The sequence below is a fragment of the Sander lucioperca genome, chromosome 10 (assembly GCF_008315115.2).
Source record: "Sander lucioperca isolate FBNREF2018 chromosome 10, SLUC_FBN_1.2, whole genome shotgun sequence".
NCBI classification, from domain to species: Eukaryota; Metazoa; Chordata; class Actinopteri; order Perciformes; family Percidae; genus Sander; species Sander lucioperca.
The window spans coordinates 5,071,724-5,093,210 of record NC_050182.1 but is presented as its reverse complement, the minus strand read 5'-3'; the positions used below and the strand labels follow the sequence as shown (position 1 = coordinate 5,093,210).

At 42.0% G+C, this 21,487-nt stretch overlaps 1 protein-coding gene and 1 long non-coding RNA gene across 9 annotated transcripts in view; one reads left to right on the top strand and one right to left on the bottom strand.

Annotated features, from left to right (window-relative positions):
• Window positions 1–16,865, bottom strand: part of mef2d (myocyte enhancer factor 2d) — a 135,160-nt gene extending 118,295 nt beyond the window's left edge. For 2 of the 8 annotated variants that reach the window (XM_031319170.2, XM_031319202.2), the window contains exon 1: window positions 16,590–16,863. The gene's annotated coding sequence lies outside the window, so the exon portion shown is untranslated. Of the gene's footprint in view, window positions 1–16,589 lie in introns of all 8 variants that reach the window. The other 6 variants (XM_031319196.2, XM_031319197.2, XM_031319200.2 and 3 more) reach the window with 6 other exon arrangements.
• The window catches only part of LOC116064468, a 10,897-nt gene continuing 5,315 nt past the window's right edge, over window positions 15,906–21,487 (top strand). The window contains exons 1-2 of the long non-coding RNA XR_004108534.1: window positions 15,906–15,916; window positions 17,579–17,583. This is a non-coding gene — a long non-coding RNA (uncharacterized LOC116064468). The remainder of the gene's footprint in view (window positions 15,917–17,578; window positions 17,584–21,487) is intronic.

The window sequence follows — 21,487 nt, the reverse complement described above, 5'->3', positions numbered from 1 at the left end:
TTAAGGGTTTATTTCGACCAAACCTGAGTGGTGATTGTCGGAAGAGTGGAACGACGAACCAAGGCGGCTTTTGATAGCTTTATTTTTTTCTTCTGTCGACTTCGAATGAAGTGTGTTTTACGATGATAAAATTACTGTCTATCCACTTTTTGTGGACAGAAATTGAAGGTGCGCAACCGCCCAGTAACGTTAAACTGCAGCTTGTTACGCTGCTGCCGACTGCTGGACCAATTTCAGAGATCGTTGTTCCCATCAGTCACTTAGACACACAGCATAGGAAAATAGGGGGCGCCTGGTTAGCTCACAAGGCTGAGTGTGCGCTCCATGTACAGAGGCTCAGTCAATGTCGCAGCGGGTTCGGATCCGACCCTTTGCTGCATGTTATCCCCCTGTCTCTCCCACTTTCCTTACTTAATTTGTCCTATCAATAAAGGCAATAAAAGCCAAAAACATTATCTTAAAAAAAAAAAAAAAAAAAGTTACCCTTTAATCCAAGCTGAATTTAATGCAGTCGATGACCGGCCGTTGTTGATTGTGACTCTCAGTAATCCTCCTGGTTTGTGCGGCTCTTACTGCATCTCGAGCAACATCAGTGTAACCTTTTAATTCCAGCTGTTATGAAATATTGAGTTTGGAGTTATGAAATGTCACGCACGCAAAATAAAAAAAATAAAAACTTGTTTTGCATGATAAAAGAATAAGGCTATACAATGTATTTCTTAACTGCTAATGAACTTGCTAGTGATAACTTTGCAATTGCAAGGTGCGTTCTAAGCTGCTCTTCTTCTGCCCGTGGCTCTCACAGCAGAGAGCTCTGTGACACGTAAAAAATATATCGATGAGGACTGGCGGGATAATTCGGCCGTCCTACACACAGAGTACGCCAGGCTGAAAACCTCGCAGGTGGATGCGGTGGAGACGGGCTCCGCCGCGGGCCGCTGTGGACTGTGGTGTCAGTTTCAGGAAAAGTGGCTGCTTGTGTCCACGGATAATGGCGGCTGCACGACCGGTGCACATCCAAAGCTGTCCCCGGAACGCGGAAAGTACGTCCGAGCCTCGCGGCGGGTGAACTGGGACTCCGTTACCTGGTTGTCGGTTACTGATCGGTTAACAAGGGTCGGCTGTCGGTCAAAAAAACAGACAATAAATCAGCATCCCTAATGTACATCTGTGTTAAGCGTGATTTATTCTTACGCGTTAAATCCATGCTGTGGCTACGTACTGTATGTAGGAGCATGGAGACACGGAGGCCGACGTTCACCTCTCGAAAAACGGAACCACACGCCGCGGCGACGCACGTCACTCGACCGTGGCTTGGTAGTGTTGCATTCCCCCCCCCCGACTCATTTCCTGGTTCTCATTCTCCGTAAAAAACATGAAATCAAGGAGAGGGTTAACTTCTCCTGCTCCAGATTTCCCACCGTGGTCAGAAAGAACAGGGGAGACTCTTTGTTTCTCTCACTAAGACTCTGGAGTCGCTACTCGCTCTGAAGATAATCGCTGTCACTCTCTAACTCGCTCTACCACGCACACACACACACACGGCCCTGTTATTCTCTTAAAGAGATTGACGCACACACAAAGTATAAACTTCAGGCCACTTACGTAGGCGAAAGCTCTGCGTGGAGCCGCCGCAGAACCAGAAATCATGCTTTATATGTAGACACTAACAGTATAAATATGACAGAAATTGTGTATGTATGTATGTATATATATATATATATATATATATATATATGAGTAATAACCAAAAAAGACCAGCCTCTGAGTATTTTACTTTCAGTGCTGTTCATTTGGTTTATCCCTTTTCTTCTTCTCACTCTCTTTTTAAAAGCTCCAGACTGTTGAGAATGTAATGGAATTTTAAGTAAAAGGCCGTACTGCTGAAGGTTGCCAGAAGCTAAACTAAATGGATTCAAATTGAATTTAAGTGGATTTTGACACCCCGGCCAAGTCAAGGTCAAGCCGGGCCTGGTTTTTTGTGAGCGCCAACTGCAGCCCTGAGAGCGCTGCCACTTCCCGCTCAAGCTCCTGTTATTTAAGGTTAATCCTGCAAATTGTGTTGGGTTTAAGTTGCATTTAACCTACATTAGAAGCTGGAGGTCGGGTCTTGATCCAGGACCACTGGCCTCTGATCCCACCACACGCCCAATACAATGTCCATTAGGCTAGCTTTGCATCAGATAACCTCTTTGGTTGGCAAAGAGTGTATTAAAAAGAAAAGACAACTTAATCTGGATAAAGTGCGGCAGCGAAACGCCTCGACTGCAAAAAGGGTAGAAAGAGAGAAAGAGAGAGAGATCACAAAACAGCGCAGACACCCGGAGATGAAACGTAATAAAAGTCCTACGGATTGCATAATCCCTGATCAAAATAAAAGGTTATGTGTGCATTCAGTGTTTTCATTTGCTCATCCGTTTCTTCCTCATGGCCAAATTGAGGTCAGCACAGATTTCCATTTTGGCTCCAAAGCCGGTTATTTCCAGCAATTTTCTTTCTGAGGCAGAGCGGATAAATTTAGTGCCCTGAACTGGGTATTTTTAGCAAAAACCACCAACTGAGCAGGGATTTACCACACAGGTTCCTCGTTTCCGTTTTACATTTTATGTAACAGATCTTCACGGAAGAACTGCAGCGATCAGTGTGGAGCAACCTGGTGAGCCCTGTGACTAATGATGTTCAACAAAGAAAATGGAAAGGATTCCACATTTAAATCATCGCTGAAATCAGAGTAGTGTGTGTGTGTGTGTGTGTGTGTGTGTGTGTACATCGCGATAACAATATGACTTGCAATAAATTAACAGATATTAAAGAGTACTCAGTTCTGCTGCTTTCAGTATTCTGCTGAAATACAAATAATTGCTTGTTGAATTTAAAACAAATGAAAGGAAATCATTTCCAACATTTTTTAATTGGACCAATGGAACATTCAATTGAATATAAAAGGCAGCACTAGTAAAAGAATGACCGTTACATTTTAAAGAGTAGTTTTCTACTGATATTTTCTTTCAACTAACAGAAATAATCGAAGTGTCTTTCGCGATGCGTTTGTTGCGCCAGTTGATATCACGATATCGATTCATTGATTTTTTTTTTTTTTTATCATATATTGTGCGGCCTTACCCGCAATTTCCACCAACTGTGGAACGGAAAGTTCCAAAATAAAACATCCGGTTAATTTTCAAAATAAAGTACACCGTGCTCACGGCAGATCATATTTCAGCAGGTCAGCACAGAGTTGTTTCCCCTCTACTCCTCTGGATGGAAACCAACTGTTTGTTGGTTTTGTGGTTCTGTTTATAGAAACTACATCCTGTTATGTGGCGCGATCGTACGTGAATTCGCAAGATTTCGTGGGTCCTCGTGACTTCAGCTGTCAGTCGTGGCCGCAGCCGTTCCGCAACAAACACGGACCTGGTGGGTATTGAAGGACGGCGGAGCACGGAGCCGACCCGCAGCCGTTCCGCAGTTGGTGGAAATTGCGGGTTAGTTGGAGTTCAGCATCTAGCTCAAGGGCACTTTTGCCGAACACTCAGCTTACAATCCTGTGACCTTTTAGATTCCAAGTCCGGGCCACCCTGCTGCCCTCCTTCCCCAGAATCCATCATCTGAGGACAGAGCAGAGAGGAACTGCTGCTCTGTTTATCTGGGAGATGAATGAAAGGTGTGTGGTAAACCACCAGAGGGTTGATTATAGTTTAGGCCAGGGTCGTCAGTCATACTCCAGCAAACACGAATTGGGGATCCAACTTTCCCTTTAAGCTCGGAGGTGGCGTGTTGTGCTGAAAGCTGACACCTGCAGTCGCTACTCGTCCAGAAAAGCCACAACATATCAGGTTGTTTTCGTAGCAACACAACGTCCTAATGTTTCACATCATGTTTCCCTGATTCAAACAAATAGAGAAGGATCAAGTGCCAGTTTACGAGCAAACTATTCTTCTAATTCAAAAGGTTAAAAAGGCACTTTTGACTCCAATTCAAGAGGCCTTTTGGACCAAAACGCTGCATGAACTAACAACCTGCAGGGTTTCCCCCAGAAAAGTTGTTAGGCCCGGTGGAAGGGGGTCAATCACAGACTGACGGCAGGATTAATATAGAGCCAAATAGTTTCTGTGATAACAGAATCATGGACGGAATCGCGAAATTGGGAATTTAAAGAAGCTATAAGACAGATTTCATAGGGCCCTACATTAAGTCAGCGCTAAAAGCTAACTCGAGATTTGAAAATATGACTATGTTCAAATTTCCAACCGAGTTGCCCCGCTCGTACCGATAGCGGTACCTGAAATTTGGTTCCGGTACCCAACAGTACCTTTTTCGGTACTTTCCCTCTGTAATTACAAAAAAAATATTTCAGTTGTAAAAATAATTCCAAACCTATTTATCCCATTTACTTAGAACATTATGTTATTTATTTAGAATATTTTACACTCTAAAGAAATTAAAAATAAAAATAGAACCCCTCCCTCTCTCCTCCCAAACCCATCCCTACAACCTATTAAATTGAATAATTATTCATTTCTTACTCACTGTAACTTTTATTCTTGTATTTGTATATTATTCTATTTTAGCCTGTTTTATTTTCATCATGACCGTTTAAATTGCTCTTTAAGGTTTCATGTGAAGCACTTTGAGTTGCCTTGTTGCTGAAAGGTGCTGTAGAAATAAAGTTGCCTTGTTGCTGAAAGGTGCTGTAGAAATAAAGTTGCCTTGTTGCTGAAAAGTGCTGTAGAAATAAAGTTGCCTTGTTGCTGAAAGGTGCTGTTGAAATAAAGTTGCCTTGTTGCTGAAAGGTGCTGTAGAAATAAAGTTGCCTTGTTGCTGAAAGGTGCTGTAGAAATAAAGTTGCCTTGTTGCTGAAAGGTGCTGTAGAAATAAAGTTGCCTTGTTGCTGAAAAGTGCTGTAGAAATAAAGTTGCCTTGTTGCTGAAAGGTGCTGTAGAAATAAAGTTGCCTTGCCTTACAACCTCAGCCTGTCAGTCAGTCACCAGGGCATAGAAACCACGGTTGTGCCTGCTTGTCTCAGAGGAAGTGTAACGTCAACAGCACCATGACCGCTGTCTGCGTGAAGTTTTGGAAAACTGTAACAACACTTGAAACCACTTTATCGGCATTTCCGTGACTCACTGGGACTTCGACAAAACTGCAGAGCCGACGTAGTTTGCTCGAGTTTACTCCGTCCGAACCTCTGGGTGCGTGCGTGCGCGTGTCTGAGCTCCGCTCTCTGCCAACATGCAGAGAGGACAGATAAGCTTGTGCTTACGCACTCTCAGGTACCGAAATTTGGTACCGTTTCATTTAGCGTGAACCGGTCCTCGGTAGTACCGACGTAATTCGGTCTGTACCCAAAAAAGTACAGAGTTCGGTACCCAGCCCTAGCTATAACTACTTTAAAAAGGTGCAATATGTAATACTACAGCTAGTGTTTAAAATAGTAACTGCAGTACAAATTCAAAATACTGGAGAGAGTCGTCTCCCCCGCCCCCTCCCCCTCCTCCCCAGACTCGAATTTCACGTTGGTTGCCAGGCAGCATCCACATCAATGTTGCTCGTCTCATATAGCCAGACATTACTTCACAGCACAGCGGAGTAGCTAACGTTAGATGCTGGCTATACTGACGGTCACAAAAGCCCGTGCTCACGCGGAGCTCTGTACCCAACTGACAGACACACTTTTACGGCTTAGAATTACGGTAGGAACCGCTAAAAAAAAAAAAACCACAACCATCAGCGTCCGGCGAGGAGCTACTGGCAGCTACGTGTGGTTTAGGTGTGTGTGTGTGACGGCCGCGACTGTTGTAAGACGATGGTTCATCCAATCACCTGCTAGGTATTTTTTGGAACGTGCGTGCCCTTTCCCAAACAGTTCCCAACGACAGCTTCTCAGATGGTTCCGTGTTAACAAACCATCTGGAGTGTCAGGTTAGTTACCCTACCGTAAAGAGTGACAGAGGGCTGCTTGTGTTGCTAAACTAAACTCTGCTATAAACTCAATATACTCAGATTTCTGTTCATGACCAGTGTTCTGGTTTTGGAATGGCTGGGATTTCAAGACACTCAAGTATTTATTAGAGATGGTCCGATACCATTTTTTGCTTCCCGATATCGATTCTGATACCTGAACTTGCGTATCGGCCGATACCGAGTACCGATCCGATACCAATGTGTCATATATTTTATGTTTTAACAACTGTATACTACTATCCCTGTATAGATGTGATATGATGTATAACAGCTGTATACTACTATCCCTGTATGGATGGGATATGATTTTTATCTTTGTTGTCGGTCTGGCTCAGGTTAAACTCTTTGTGAAACATGAACAAACACAAACAATGAACGCCCCAGAACTTTCTTTTATTCTCCAGTTTGACAGTCAGTTGTAACGGAAAAAGAACATGAATAAACTACATTAACGTAGATTTTCTTTAGGGCTTTATTACGTGGTATCGGATCGGTGCATAAACTCCAGTACTTCCCGATACCAATACCAGCGCTTTAGGCAGTATCAGAGGCGATACCGATACTGGTATCGGCTCATCTCTAGTATTTATCATCAATTTTATGTTTTAAAATTCATAAGGCCAAACATCTCAATCAACAATTGACATTTTGCATTTAGAGCTTTAACTTCAGAGTTTCATTCAAAAGTGAAGGTATGGCTGCGGTTTGAACAAGTTGATAAAAAAAATTAAAAAAAAAAAAAAAGACTGCAGACATGAAAGTGAAACACATTTTGGGATTCTATTAAATCTACGAGTCATCGTAGGAGCTCTCCTTATGAAATAGTTATGCATTTTAAGATTGAATCATCTGCGTTTGTTAAATATTGAACATTGAATTTAACATGGCAAAAGTGTTCCATGCACAGACATGTCTGACATCTTATTGACCCCTTAAGATACTGATACTGAATTTCTCGGAATTCACTGCAGTCAAATGAGCACAAGCAGACATTTCAGTACGTTGCAGCATCAAAAACCCCAAAAGGAGAATCTCTAATGATGATCTCAAATAACTAGGAAGTTGAATATTATCAAATGGTGGCTTCTGCCAGTTCAACAAAAACATACCAGAGGCTGTCTGACGATTCCCTATCAGACCCTCGCAGACTTATTTAGATAAACCAACTTAGCAACTCTCTCAGGGGATGGATGACATTCCTAAACACATCCCTCCTTACAGACAAATGTGATGCGTTTGCACAAAATGCTTTTTAAGCCTCAATCAGCAATTTGTTTTAAAGCGTTTGGCAAGGACACAGGTACTTAAAAATTAAAGTGGTAATCTACAATATTGCATTTTAATTGTTGCCGAGCGCTGAACTGCTGCTTCTCTGTGCTCCCAGAGATCACCTGTCAATCCAACGGTGTGGGCGGATTTCAGATTTTGGGGATTTTCTTTTGATGGGGTTGAGGCTTCTGTAATTGGTGCTCGTTGTCTTCGTCTCCCCGCTACCTGCAGGTCTTCGTTTTTTTTGGTTTTATTTCAAGCAAAGACCGATGAATAAAAACGCATCACAGAGTCTCCTAAAGGAATCTAAACTACCAGACAACGAATGTTGTGATCCGTATAGAAAAAAAGATTTCATGACAACAACAACAAAAAAATCCCAGTATTGACTTCCTTATTAATTTACAGAAAACTAATTGCTGAAGAAAGTTGCCAGTGACCAATATATATTTATATGAAGATATCACGGATCTCATTACTTTATACATTTCTCGGGACTACGCACGGAAGGATGCATGACAATACAGTACAGGCGATGAGTCTGTGTTACCTTATCTGACGGAAACCTATGCATTTACCCGTTATTTCTGACAATTTGATAAAGAAAAATGTATATTACTGCTCCCTTGAGGGATGGGTTGAATGCAGAGAGTGAATTTTGCAACATGTATGTGTATGTGACAATAAAGCAAATAATAAAACCCCAGTTAACAAAACTGGTTAAAAGAAATAATATTAATATTCCAATACATAACCGGGAGAGTCCGGTACAGCCAAAATTCCTCTATGCAGGAAAACCCCTGGTAGGCTACACAAACAGAAGGAGATAGAACAGCTGTGAAGGTTCAACATCAGCTGAACATTTTGAGGACTATCTGACAGAGGATCACCCAGCGAGCTTCATTAGCGTCCAGCAGCAGCTGAGCAGACTGTCCAACACAAACACAGCTAAACTAACAGCACCGCCCCCCCCATCAGGCTGTTTGAAGTAGCCTCCGTCCCGCAACACTCCACCGCTCGCTAAGCTACCACTTCACAGGAACACACACACACTTTAGTCGTTAGGGTTAGGGTTAGCCCCCCCCCCCCCCCACCCGTGTGTTGGGGGAGCTGCTCTTGCCGCTGACCACCATCCTCTCTATGTACTCATTACCTTAATTGATGTTTAACCCGTAGATTGGCAGCTGATGATGGCTCAGTGAAGAGCTTGCTGGAGGACAGGGATTAGTCCTGTGTAAGTAAGGCGGTTCGTTGTCCTGCGGCCGCGGCTCCTCTGGACCCATAATCCTTCACTTCGGCCCCGAGGGTCAAAGCAGGGAGGACAAGTTGGCAAATGGCTCCAACGGGGGAAAACAATTACACGAGGCGTGTTCAGCCGGGAACTTCTTTTAGGGCTGCAACTAATTATTCTTTTCATTATCAATGAATTTGCTTTTTGTTTCTCGAAAACAAAATCAAACGAAACGTTGACTGTCTGGTTTACCAAACAGTGAAAAATGTCCACCGGTGTTTTCATCAAATTCATTATTTTTTCTATTTAAAATGCACAAATAACATTTACTTCACATATGACTAAGACGACATATTTAAATGTATGGCATTTCTGCTAAAATGAATGTTAATTATCAAAACTGTCTGACTAATGGTTTCAGGTCTAAAAGATTTGCAAATACGATACCTGAGGTTTGGTACAAATATCTTTGTTGATGCTTTGGCGTGAAGGAAATATTTTTTACATTTAAAGAAATAAGCCATACTTAGAAAATACATGAATGTTTGTTTTTAATCACAAAGCAGCCAAGTAACCTCAATAAAAATGTGCAAAGGGATCTATATCAGGAAATATTGAATTGCAAGGGTAACTGAACCAAGCATTCATTCAGGTTCAGTACTAGAGTTCTACTTCTACATGCATGTACCTAGGATTGGGCATCGAGAAACGATTCCTACTTGGAATCGGTTCAAAAATGATGATTCCAGTGGAATCATTTCTACTGGAATTTTCTACTGGAATCATTTCAAAAAGATACTGTAATATCCTAGTATGGTAAGTGTTTTTTTTCCCCTGGATTTAAAGGCTGCATTACAGTAAAGTGATGTCACTTTCTGAACGTGCAAGACTTTTCTAGCTGTTAGTGGCTCATGATCTCCTCTTTTGTGCAAAAACACCTTTGGCTTTAACTTCCATTAACGGAGAAAGAGTGAGGAGCATTTATTTCCCTCTCTCTCTGTGTGCTGGGGTAAAGTGCTGCCCTGCGATGATTGAATCATAGCCATAATAGCAGAAGGCAGAGGCCCGCTGCGCGCCTGAGTTCTTCCTGTTCTCCTCGCTCAGCGTGGCAACAGCCGCGGACAGAATCGGCCCTGGAATCGGCGCACAAAAGAGGCCATGAAAAGCAACAAGACCAGAGCAGGTAGTAATTGCTCCTTTCTGCTGAAATGCTCCGTCCGTTCAAATAAAAATAAAAAAAAATAAAAAAGGAGCACGGCTTGTGGTGTGAGGCTTTCAGTTTGAGAGCAGTGAACGGGGCACGCTCGTCTAACCCGGCTTACACAAAGGGTATTTCTGGGACGAAAGCGTGGGTCAGCTGCAGGGGAGCGCACAGAAGATACACGTCCACTAAAGCTAATCTATTGTACTGAAGGTTGGCTGAAGATGAAAGGGTAAACAGCCAAATCAATGAGGTGGCAGTGGACTCGCCCCCCACAACACAGCGGCTACAGTAGTGCAATCTCTATTCAGCACTAATACCCCATTTACGTGGTTATTTTGAAAAACGGAGACGTTTCCCTCCGTTTGTGCCCTTCGTTTACACGCAAACGGAGAATTCGCCTCTGAAAACGATTCTGTCTGAAAACGATTCTGTCTGAAAACGATTCTGTCTGAAAACGATTCTGTCTGAAAACTCCGGCCAGAGTGGAGATTTTGGAAAACTTTGTTTGCACATAAACTGAGACAGGCAGCCGAGGAACGGAGGAAGAGAAGAGAGAGGAAGTGATTTGTTGCTGTTGTTGCTATTTTCGGGATTCTGATTGGCTAACGTGGGCTCGAGCTTCTCGTTACACTGTCACCTACAGGTATGGCGTGCTCTTGGCGGCATATATATACACACACAGGTACGTGTAAAACTGACAGCTGTGCACGATGTTACTTTTGAAAAACGGAGAGGTTGAAATGTCCAGCCAGGTGTAAACGTAGCATCAAGCTGCGTTCTGTTCCACAGTGTAAATGAACAGTATACTCCCTGATCCCTGTTTAGGGGAATGTCAGTTAAGTGAACTTCCACTGATACCATTACAAGATGTAGTCAACTGAAACGCATGTTACTTGTGAATACATGTGATGTCATGACGGCATCATTCCAGCGAGCTGCAAAGACTGATGGGTAATCTTGCTCGTCAACTTCCGGCGAATTGACGAACCGTTGTTCGGTACTTCCCGACGCAGTTCACAGATCCCTTTGAACTGAGCATTTTAGCCCCCTACGGTTTGGGATCTTATTTGACATGGCCAAACACCCTGTGCAGTCCACTTTGCAGGGGGAACTACTGGGCGATCGGAAAGACCGCCTAAAACTCACTAGCTTCCCTTCCTTTCTGTCCCCTTCCCTTGGTGTTAAAATATAAGACGGAGAACGTTCACCTTCCACGGTGATGTCAGTTTCTGCTCTGACCGACTAATGCAGCCTGGCCTGTGGCGGTGGTTAAAGCCAATCAATACTCAGCCTGGCCAACAAACAGATTGATCGGTGAAAATTAGACTCCAGTTAAAATCACAGTGCACGTCGAAGGGATCCACTGTCGGAGTCTCAAGGGTCTTGACTAATGGGGAGCTCTGGAAAAATCTGTCAGGGAATTAAAGGGTCGCCGCTCACTTGCTCTTTTGTTTAATTCGCCTGGACGAACGTACATTTCCAGGATAAAGGCTGACATCCGGCGCATCAGGCTTCATCCCTTACCTATCCGCTTTCTGTGTGTCGCCGTTCTCAAAATCCCTTCGCCACGGGAAACAACAACAACCGCCTTCGAGCTAGCAAGCTACACGCTGAAAACGGCAAGTTCCGGAGAAATTTGTTTGCCCTTTAATGGACGTAATACGCAAAAAACTGAAATTTGAATATTCAAGCCTATGTGTTTTTTTAGAAGGAATTTTCGAATGTCACTTTTGGCCAATTCTGACAGCCTCCGTCCACCGCAGTACAGCAGCTAAGCTTCCGTGTCGGTACTCCTGCCTGCTTTCTCCAAACTGGGGGCGTGCGAACAGCCACCTACTGTTGCTAATACACGAACTACAGGCTATCGACAATACAAATAACTGTTAGTTGCAGCCTGAACACTAGTGCCATTACAGATGTTAGTACATCCAGGCACACATGCTAAAAGATCTTAAACTGAACTTTTATATGCGGTTACACACATGGAAGTACACGGCCGTGCAGTTGATTGAATTTCAATGGCGATTTCAATTTCGGCTCCAAGCGATCACAAAAACAACATAAATCGAGAAAAGCTATCATTTCTGCACATTACGTTTGGCAAGTAAACTCTTATTTGTCTGTTTTTTAAGTCCAATAAATGCAACATCTTTTTCAAGTCAAGGAGTAATCGTGTTACATAGAGCTGGGCAATATATGGATATTATATCGATATCGTGATATGAGACTAGATATCGTCTTAGATTTTGGATATCGTAATGACATAAGTGGTGTCTTTTCCTGGTTTTAAAGGCTACATTACAGTAAAGTGATGTCATTTTCTGAACTTACCAGACTGTTCTAGCTGTTCTATTATTAGTCTTTACCCACGTAGTCATATCCACATTACTGATGATTATTTATCAAAAATCTCATTGTGTAAATATTTTGTGAAAGCACCAATAGTCAACACTACGATATTGAGGTATTTGGTCAAAAATATCGTGATCTTTGGTTTTCTCCATATCGCCCAGCCCTAGTGTTACATACGCATGATTTCAATATTGGCCAAAATAATTGCAATTATGATTTTCTTTCCGTAAATCGAGCAGCCCCTATGGCTGTGCACTCAGGCACACTCAGTGCCTTCATCGTGCCTCTGACAGTCACTGACGCTCTCTGTAATGTCTGTGCACGGCGGCCTCCGTTTGCAATTCAGCAGGAAGCGGCAGCAGGGGAGAATGATTGTACTTCCTCGAATTAACAGAAGCAAGGAGGGAGAGGAGGGGAGAGGAGGGGAGGGGGGTTGGGGTTTTTTTTTTCCCTCTGTTGTGTTTTGACTGGAGCCAACGGAGCCCATGATGGAGCACATGGCGGATAAAACGCAAACCCTAGTCGTGTCTCCTCACAAACTCTGACTCTGTGAATTTGGGTGGGATGCTCAGGAGAATTAATTCCTGGCTTATTTTTCACTATGAAAACTGCCTTCTTTCAAGTTTTTGTCCCGGCAGGGGAGCTTTGCTCTGTCGATGAGAGCGGCGTGCGGCTTCGCCTGCAGTCACGGCTTCTCAGGGAACACAAAAGCCCATTACTGGCGCTGAGCCCGTAAGTTATCTGCAGCTTAAGCACCTTTCTGCAGAACAAGTCCGGTTACAATATTTTGTTCCGTTTTTTTTGGATTGTGTTCCCGCGTGAGTGCGTGAGCCCTCCAGAGACTTCAGAGAGACTCTGCTGCGTGAATGGGATGTAGCGGGAGAGGAATCCCCATCTAAAAAAAAAAAAAGGTGCACCATCAACAGTTCTTCCATGCTGCAAAGAGATGCTCAAGAGTCGAAGGAGATGATGATGGCGATATAGGCCCTAAATAACGCCAGAGTTGAGGCTGCCATACGAGAGAGTCTGCATTATCACATCTCACAGTGGGAGGAAGGATAAGATAAGGTGATAGGTTTGTGTATTACTCAGAGCTTCTTCGACATCTTGAAAACGTCAGAAACAACAGAGCATTTATTTCCACTTGTCAGCCTTATCCCCCGCTCGCTCCTCACACCTCAGACAGCACAAAATAAACCTGTCTCCATGGTGACATTTTTTTTTTTTTTTTTTTAATGAGGCGAGGATTTTTTTATGAAGCTGGTATTTAACCAGTACTGTTAGTAAGGGCTGCAACCAACGATTAAGCTGTCAGTTATTTTCTCGATTAATCGATTAGCCGTTTGGTCTATAAAATGTCAGAATATGGTAAATAAAATAATAAAAAATATTCAATTAGTGTTTCCCAAAAAGCTCAAGATAACGTCCTCAAATGTCTGGTTTTGGTCCACAAACCAAAGATATTCACTTTACTGTCACAGAGGAGAGAAGAAACTAGAACAATATTCACATTTAAGCAGCTGCAATCAGAGAATTTTTACTTGTTTTTCATATAAAATGACTCAAAACTGATGAATCAATTATCAAAGTAGTTGGCGATTCATCTTAATAGTTGACAACTAATTAATTCATCTTTGCAGCTCTACTGTTGAGTGCTGGTCACTTCAAACAGGAGCTAACTTTCAGACAGCATCAGTTTGAAGCTGTTGAGCTCTAAACCAAAAGGAGAGCAGAGGGATGAAAGAAGGACGATGTTGGCTAGTCTAGCTCTCTCTGGACCAGGTTCTGACTCTACCAGACAGTCGGTCGAATTTGGAACTTTCTGGGATGCAGCCTCACTTTGTAATTGGGCCTGGTAAGACAGGTTTATCTTACATAGGTAGGGCGGACTGAGACCAAACGATTAATCTGTCGTTTTGGTCTCAGTCGACTAAAGCGTGATTTCTGGTTCTGCGGCGGCTCCACGCAGAGCTTTCGCCGTATACGTAAGTGGCCTGAAGTTTATTCTTGTGCGTTGGTGTGTGCGTCGATCTAATAGCAGGGCCGGTGTGTGTGTGTGTGTGTGTGTGTGTGTGTGTGTGTGTGTGTGTGTGTGTGTGTGTGTGTGTGTGTGCGTGCGTGTCAGAAATAGCCCCTGCCCATACACTGAACAAAGTCAATCAACACTGTTCTGCTCATCTACCTCATGTATATTTCAATCTTACAATTACAATATTGTTATTAATATATCACCATTGCACTGAACTGCTTTGCACTGTATTTATATTTAAATCTCAGACTATACTGATATTGCACGATTCCTTCCCTCTCTTCAATTGTTACTGTATAATTTTTGTAAATTCTATTGTATTGTTACACTGTACACTCAACAGTATTTTCTTTTATATTTCTTACTGTCCTGTTTTTATTCTTTATATATGTTAAATGAGTGTTGTACTTTGAGAGCGAAGATTAAGGGCAGTTTTACAGATCCGTTGATTAAATCAACTCATCGATTAGTCGACAAAAAACAGGTGAGTGTTAGTCGACTAAGAACGTATTCATTCGAGGACAGCCCTAAACATGGGAATCTTGTAAATTCCTCAATTCATATTTACAGTTTGGGTATTTGTAGCTACATCTTACCCAATGCCACTTGAACTGAGAGATTCAGGAGGAATTCTGCACGACACACGTGTGTGCGTTAGGTAGGGCTGCACGATATGAGGGAAATATCTAATTGTGATTATTTTGACTGATATTGCGATATGATTCACGATATTGGAGGGAATGATAATTTTTGTATTATTATTATTCTCATTTTTTTTTTTTTTAAATGATTATAGTGTGATTTTTGCGAGGATCTGTACCAAACAAAGATTTTTTCTTCAGTCTGTAGGATAGGATTTGTAGGCCGGGACGTCTCTGCAGCACCACAATACCTTATTTTAGAATGGTTCGACACATATTTTGCCTTTAACAAATATCGCACCCCCCTGCGATTGATATTGCACTAGTCCATATTGTGATTTCGATAAAATTGCGTTAAATTAATCGTGCAGCCCTAGTGTTAGGGCATGTTTTACGGCCCCAAACCTGCAACCACACGGCCCAAAATGAGTTTTTCGTCCATCCCCGTCGGCCAGTTTACACCTGCATCTCTATATTAGCTGTCTTATCCGGACCAACACTCATCCGTGGTTACACTGCACCTCTGAGTCGACCGTGTCCTTTCTGCCAAAGACTCACCACTAATCTGCTCTCCTCTGACTGCTGGGACACTCACCCAGCGCTGCTCAGCAGCCTCATATCTGGACTGTCTCCCTCTGGATCCTGTGACACCTTTGTGGCAAACCCTGGGCTTTACATGCAAGCGCTGCCGAAAACATTCATCTGTCCACATTGCAGCACATCCCTCTGTTGCACTAGATAAAACGATGTAATATATAAAAGTTCCTCCTGCCTCCTGACATGACAGACTTCTCACCAGAGACATATTCTCATTGTCTTGTTGCCCTCTAATCCCAGTCACCTGGCTCTATAAAAATCCAGCCGAACCAGTGTTGGATGTGGAAAAACTGACAGAGGATTTCTCATTCCCTGAAAAAAAACATAGTTTGCCAACATAGCTAACCTGACGGGAGCTTTATTCGGGTTTATTGATGCCATCATTACACGGCTGCTTCCACGAGCAAAATGGTTTCCGGGTCGGAGGAGGAAATTAGAAGTTTGATGGCACTCTCTCCCGGGAGAAAAGCAATTACGCACAGCAACGAGAGCACAATTGTCGGAAATTGGCTCATGAAATAGACATCAAATGATCAGTCAGACACAATAGCTTAAAAGGATATGAGAAAACGCAACCAATATGGTTATTTTGTTATAAAAAAGACACAATTTCACCGATCACTTAAGTTGTCTTGAGGCAAAAAAAAACAGTGTTCTGCTCTCTCTCCCTCTCTCTCCCTCTCTATCCATCCATCCATCTGTCCCCTTTTCTCTGCGATGTAAACCTGTCATTTGACGCGTAAACGAAATTGATGGCGCGATAAAAGTTGCCAATAAACTAACGTTAGACGTGCTTCTCCCAGAGATGAAATCCATTTGCAGAAATGAAGAGAAATCGCATCAAATCCAGGCTGACACCGCTGATACAGCTCCTGATGGAGTGTTATCACTGTTGCGCACAACGTTCAAAAAACACACACCGGGGGTGGTTATTTTTCAGGAGGTTTTTAGGAGTTTAAAAACGTGCAAGCAGACGGGGTCAATGGAGCTTTAACTGCAGTATTGAGGTCGAACTTAGCGAAAACTACACGAAGCACCGCGTGTCCTTGACACAAAACACAGAGGCAGACTACATACAGAGGCTTTTTTTCGCCGTGCAGAGCTTCCTTTTAGAGTTACCACAACCACAACACTGAGCCAGTTAGCAACTCCGTAGCGAAACACATAGGCTACATAACACCGGATAACGTTATCCGGCTGGACACGCAGCTGTCAGAGCTGCCCAGACACAGGAAGAGGCAACAACAAACAACAATGTAGCAAACGTGAAATGCGTGCACAAGCTGTCGAAGAGTGACTTACCAGAAGCAGTGTATCCACATCTGTTTGATGAGCCGACAGATTTTAACGACACACTTTGTTGCATTCGCGTTTACAAGAAGGTTTCACCGAAGACGAACAGTAGGCCAGGGCTAAACTCTCCGCCGAGCGCGGTGGGATACCAATTAAAACAAATTCTTCCTACTTGATGTACGAGGTAACTATTTAGTTATGGCAAATGGTGCCTAATCTATCCTGAGTGGCATTGCTTTATGATTGACAGGACCCATAACCAATGGGAGCGCGCTGTGCCCGCCGCTTCGACCAACCAAATCGTCAGCGCGGAGCTGGTGGAAGGTAAGTTGTGAAGTAGGAAGGGCTGATGGCGACATCATGTGTTAAGAGTTTATATCCCTCCGCTTGTCATGTTTTGAGAGCAACCGGCTCCACTTTCTCTCTTATTTTTTTTATATTCATATTAACCAACAAATCAGACTTTGTTTTACAATTTTATTTTGGTAGGCTACATCATTTAGCCCATTAGGCTATACAAGTAGCCTAATTAAAACTGTTTGCACGGTAAATATTTAGCTTACGTAATCATTAAAAAAAAATGTAAATAAAAAAATAATAAATGCGTGATAACCATTGTAGACCCTTCGCGAAATATTAAAGTTGTAGGCTACATTTACCCAGCAAAACAGATAATAGTGACAAAACAGTGTCTCGAGTTGGTATTCAGTCAGTTATTAGCATAAATAAAATATAATTATTCGTTTTGATTACACATGCTACATGTCGTAAATGCGTATTTAAAAATGCGAAGGCCCGAGCGGTCTCGAGTTTAACTTTCACCGGATGTTTAAAGAGCGAGGACATGCGCCCTACTTTATCTGTTCACGGCGGAGGAACACAGTGTTTACAGTGAGGGGCAGAGTGACGTACTGTAAAGTGATGGATACAGTCAGTCAGTGTGGCGCGAGGCACGATAGTATGGAGCGCGTGTACATGTACGTTCGGATAGTTTTGAGAAGAAGTTTACGTAGCAGACGTACAGAATTCTATTTTATAGGTACCTCTGCCGTATGTGCGCGAGGCTACGTCATGTTATGCCAGAAAAATGTATAGGCTGGGATAGTCAAAGTAGGCTAATGCAGCTCGTGCATAGTCGTTTTAGTTTTTTGGGCTCAAATTTGAAAGTAGTGAAGGAGAAGTCAAGAGAGTCAGTATATCAATATATTTAACAAGAACATCAATCAACCAATCAAATATTAGCCTACTTATTTCTTACATCTAAAATAAATACATAAAACGAACATAAATATAAGGAAAACCATTTAAAGCCCACTTGTAAAAAGACAAAAAAAAAAAACATGACAAATGTAAAAAAAATAGCAACTAGCCTATTTTAAGATATGTACAAAAGTAAACAACTGAATCAGCAAATCAAACGGCTATTTACGTTTCAAAGAATGACTCAATATTGCTCAGATGATCAGCATGTATTTGCCAAAATTAAAGTCGAACCCAAATATTAAGATATTGCGCTCATTTACAGTACAATGTTGCCGATTGTGCAGTTGCAACTTCACTTTTGTTTTTACAGTTCAGACTGGCCAGTGAATACAACTTGCAAGAATCCCTATAATTTAAATACATAAAACAGACTTTGGTTATAGACAATAAAAACCGCAACACAATACTGGAAACAGACAAACAAAGTATAAGTAGAGTTAAAATATCCAACAATATCGCAGACAGACACATGCCTGAATGTGCCACACAGTCTGGACCGCCCTGTCTCATTCTGAAGTAATGCAACACATGGAAACAGCAGCACACAGCGGGGAATGAACAGCTGCCCCATGGAATGACACACAGCTGCAACATGTGCAACCTTTTCTGACATTAGAGGGAATACACACCAAACTCTGTGACTGCATACGTAGACCTCGAATCAGCTTTTTAAAATGTTTTTTTTTTTTTTTTAAAGAGGAAGTAGTGAGCGATGGATGTAACCCTATTACTCAAACTTCAAACCTCTAATATTGATATTGACTGTTGATTTGTGTCTATCCTACTGTCTACTTTATTCCCTTATAATGCCCATATTTAATGCTGTCTTTTTAAAAACTCCTTAGTTATCCTTTCACTGCTATAGTTTTTATAGTACTATGTCTTGCACTACCACCATGACACACACTCTCATAGAGCACCTTACTTTTTATTTAGTATCTTTTCTTTTATTGTCCATATTATTCATGTGGATTTGCTTTTTTAATCATCCTGTTTATGATGTATGTGTATGTTGTGTGTGATGTCTTTAAGCTACTGGTACCTTGAATCTCCCCTTGGGGATGAATAAAGTATCTATCTATCCATCCATCCTCTATCTATCTAAACATTGTATGTCCTGCTGTCAGTGATACAATGTTTAGCTCCCCCACTCTAAGCATAACATTTTCCCACTGTATTTGTATCCCTCCTCTTAAAGTGCATTTGTATTGTACTGTATTAATAGTATTGTATGGTGTTGTTTTTAAAGGTACCTGGCTGCGAAGACACATTCATTTCCCAGCTGGGGATTAATACAGTTATCTACAGTGCCTTGCGAAAGTATTCGGCCCCCTTGAACTTTTCGACCTTTTGCCACATTTCAGGCTTCAAACATAAAGATATAAAACTAATTTTTTGTGAAGAATCAACAACAAGTGGGACACAATCATGAAGTGGAATGAAATTTATTGGATATTTCAAACTTTAACAAATAAAAAAAAAACTGAAAAATTGGGCGTGCAAAATTATTCAGCCCCCTTAAGTTAATACTTTGTAGCGCCACCTATTGCTGCGATTACAGCTGTAAGTCGCTTGGGGTATGTCTATCAGTTTTGCACATCGAGAGAATGAAATTTTTGCCCATTCCTCCTTGCAAAACAGCTCGAGCTCAGTGAGGTTGGATGGAGAGCGTTTGTGAACAGCAGTTTTCAGTTCTTTCCACAGATTCTCGATTGGATTCAGGTCTGGACTTTGACTTGGCCATTCCAACACCTGGATATGTTTATTTGTGAACCATTCCATTGTAGATTTTGCTTTATGTTTTGGATCATTGTCTTGTTGGAAGACAAATCTCCGTCCCAGTCTCAGGTCTTTTGCAGACTCCATCAGGTTTTCTTCCAGAATGGTCCTGTATTTGGCTCCATCCATCTTCCCATCAATTTTAACCATCTTCCCTGTCCCTGCTGAAGAAAAGCAGGCCCAAACCATGATGCTGCCACCACCATGTTTCACAGTGGGGATGGTGTGTTCAGGGTGATGAGCTGTGTTGCTTTTACGCCAAACATAACGTTTTGCATTGTTGCCAAAAAGTTTGATTTTGGTTTCATCTGACCAGAGCACCTTCTTCCACATGTTTGGTGTGTCTCCCAGGTGGCTTGTGGCAAACTTTAAATAACACTTTTTATGGATATCTTTAAGAAATGGCTTTCTTCTTGCCACTCTTCCATAAAGGCCAGATTTGTGCAGTATACGACTGATTGTTGTCCTATGGACAGAGTCTCCCACCTCAGCTGTAGATCTCTGCAGTTCATCCAGAGTGATCATGGGCCTCTTGGCTGCATCTCTGATCAGTCTTCTCCTTGTATGAGCTGAAAGTTTAGAGGGACGGCCGGGTCTTCGTAGATTTGCAGTGGTCTGATACTCCTTCCATTTCAATATTATCGCTTGCACAGTGCTCCTTGGGATGTTTAAAGCTTGGGAAATCTTTTTGTATCCAAATCCGGCTTTAAACTTCTCCACAACAGTATCTCGGACCTGCCTGGTGTGTTCCTTGTTCTTCATGATGCTCTCTGCGCTTTAAACAGACCTCTGAGACTATCACAGAGCAGGTGCATTTATACAGAGACTTGATTACACACAGGTGGATTCTATTTATTATCATTAGTCATTTAGGTCAACATTGGATCATTCAGAGATCCTCACTGAACTTCTGGAGAGTGTTTGCTGCACTGAAAGTAAAGGGGCTGAATAATTTTGCACGCCCAATTTTTCAGTTTTTTATTTGTTAAAAAAAGTTTGAAATATCCAATAAATTTTGTTCCACTTCATGATTGTGTCCCACTTGTTGTTGATTCTTCACAAAAAATTACATTTTTATATCTTTATGTTTGAAGCCTGAAATGTGGCAAAAGGTCGAAAAGTTCAAGGGGGCCGAATACTTTCGCAAGGCACTCTATCTATCTATCTATCTATCTATCTATCTATCTATCTATCTATCTATCTATCTATCTATCTACCTACCTATACCTATCTATCTACCTACCTATACCTATCTATCTACCTACCTATCTATCTACCTACCTATACCTATCTATCTACCTACCTACCTATACCTATCTATCTACCTACCTATCTATCTACCTACCTATACCTAGCTATCTACCTACCTATACCTATCTATCTACCTACCTACCTATACCTATCTATCTACCTACCTATACCTATCTATCTATCTACCTACCTATACCTATCTATCTATCTACCTACCTATACCTATCTATCTACCTACCTATACCTATCTATCTATCTACCTACCTATACCTATCTATCTACCTACCTACCTACCTATACCTATCTATCTACCTACCTATACCTATCTATCTATCTACCTACCTATACCTATCTATCTACCTACCTATCTATCTACCTACCTATACCTATCTATCTACCTACCTATACCTATCTATCTATCTACCTACCTATACCTATCTATCTACCTACCTATACCTATCTATCTACCTACCTATACCTATCTATCTATCTACCTACCTATACCTATCTATCTACCTACCTACCTACCTACCTACCTATACCTATCTATCTACCTACCTATACCTATCTATCTACCTACCTACCTACCTACCTACCTACCTACCTACCTACCT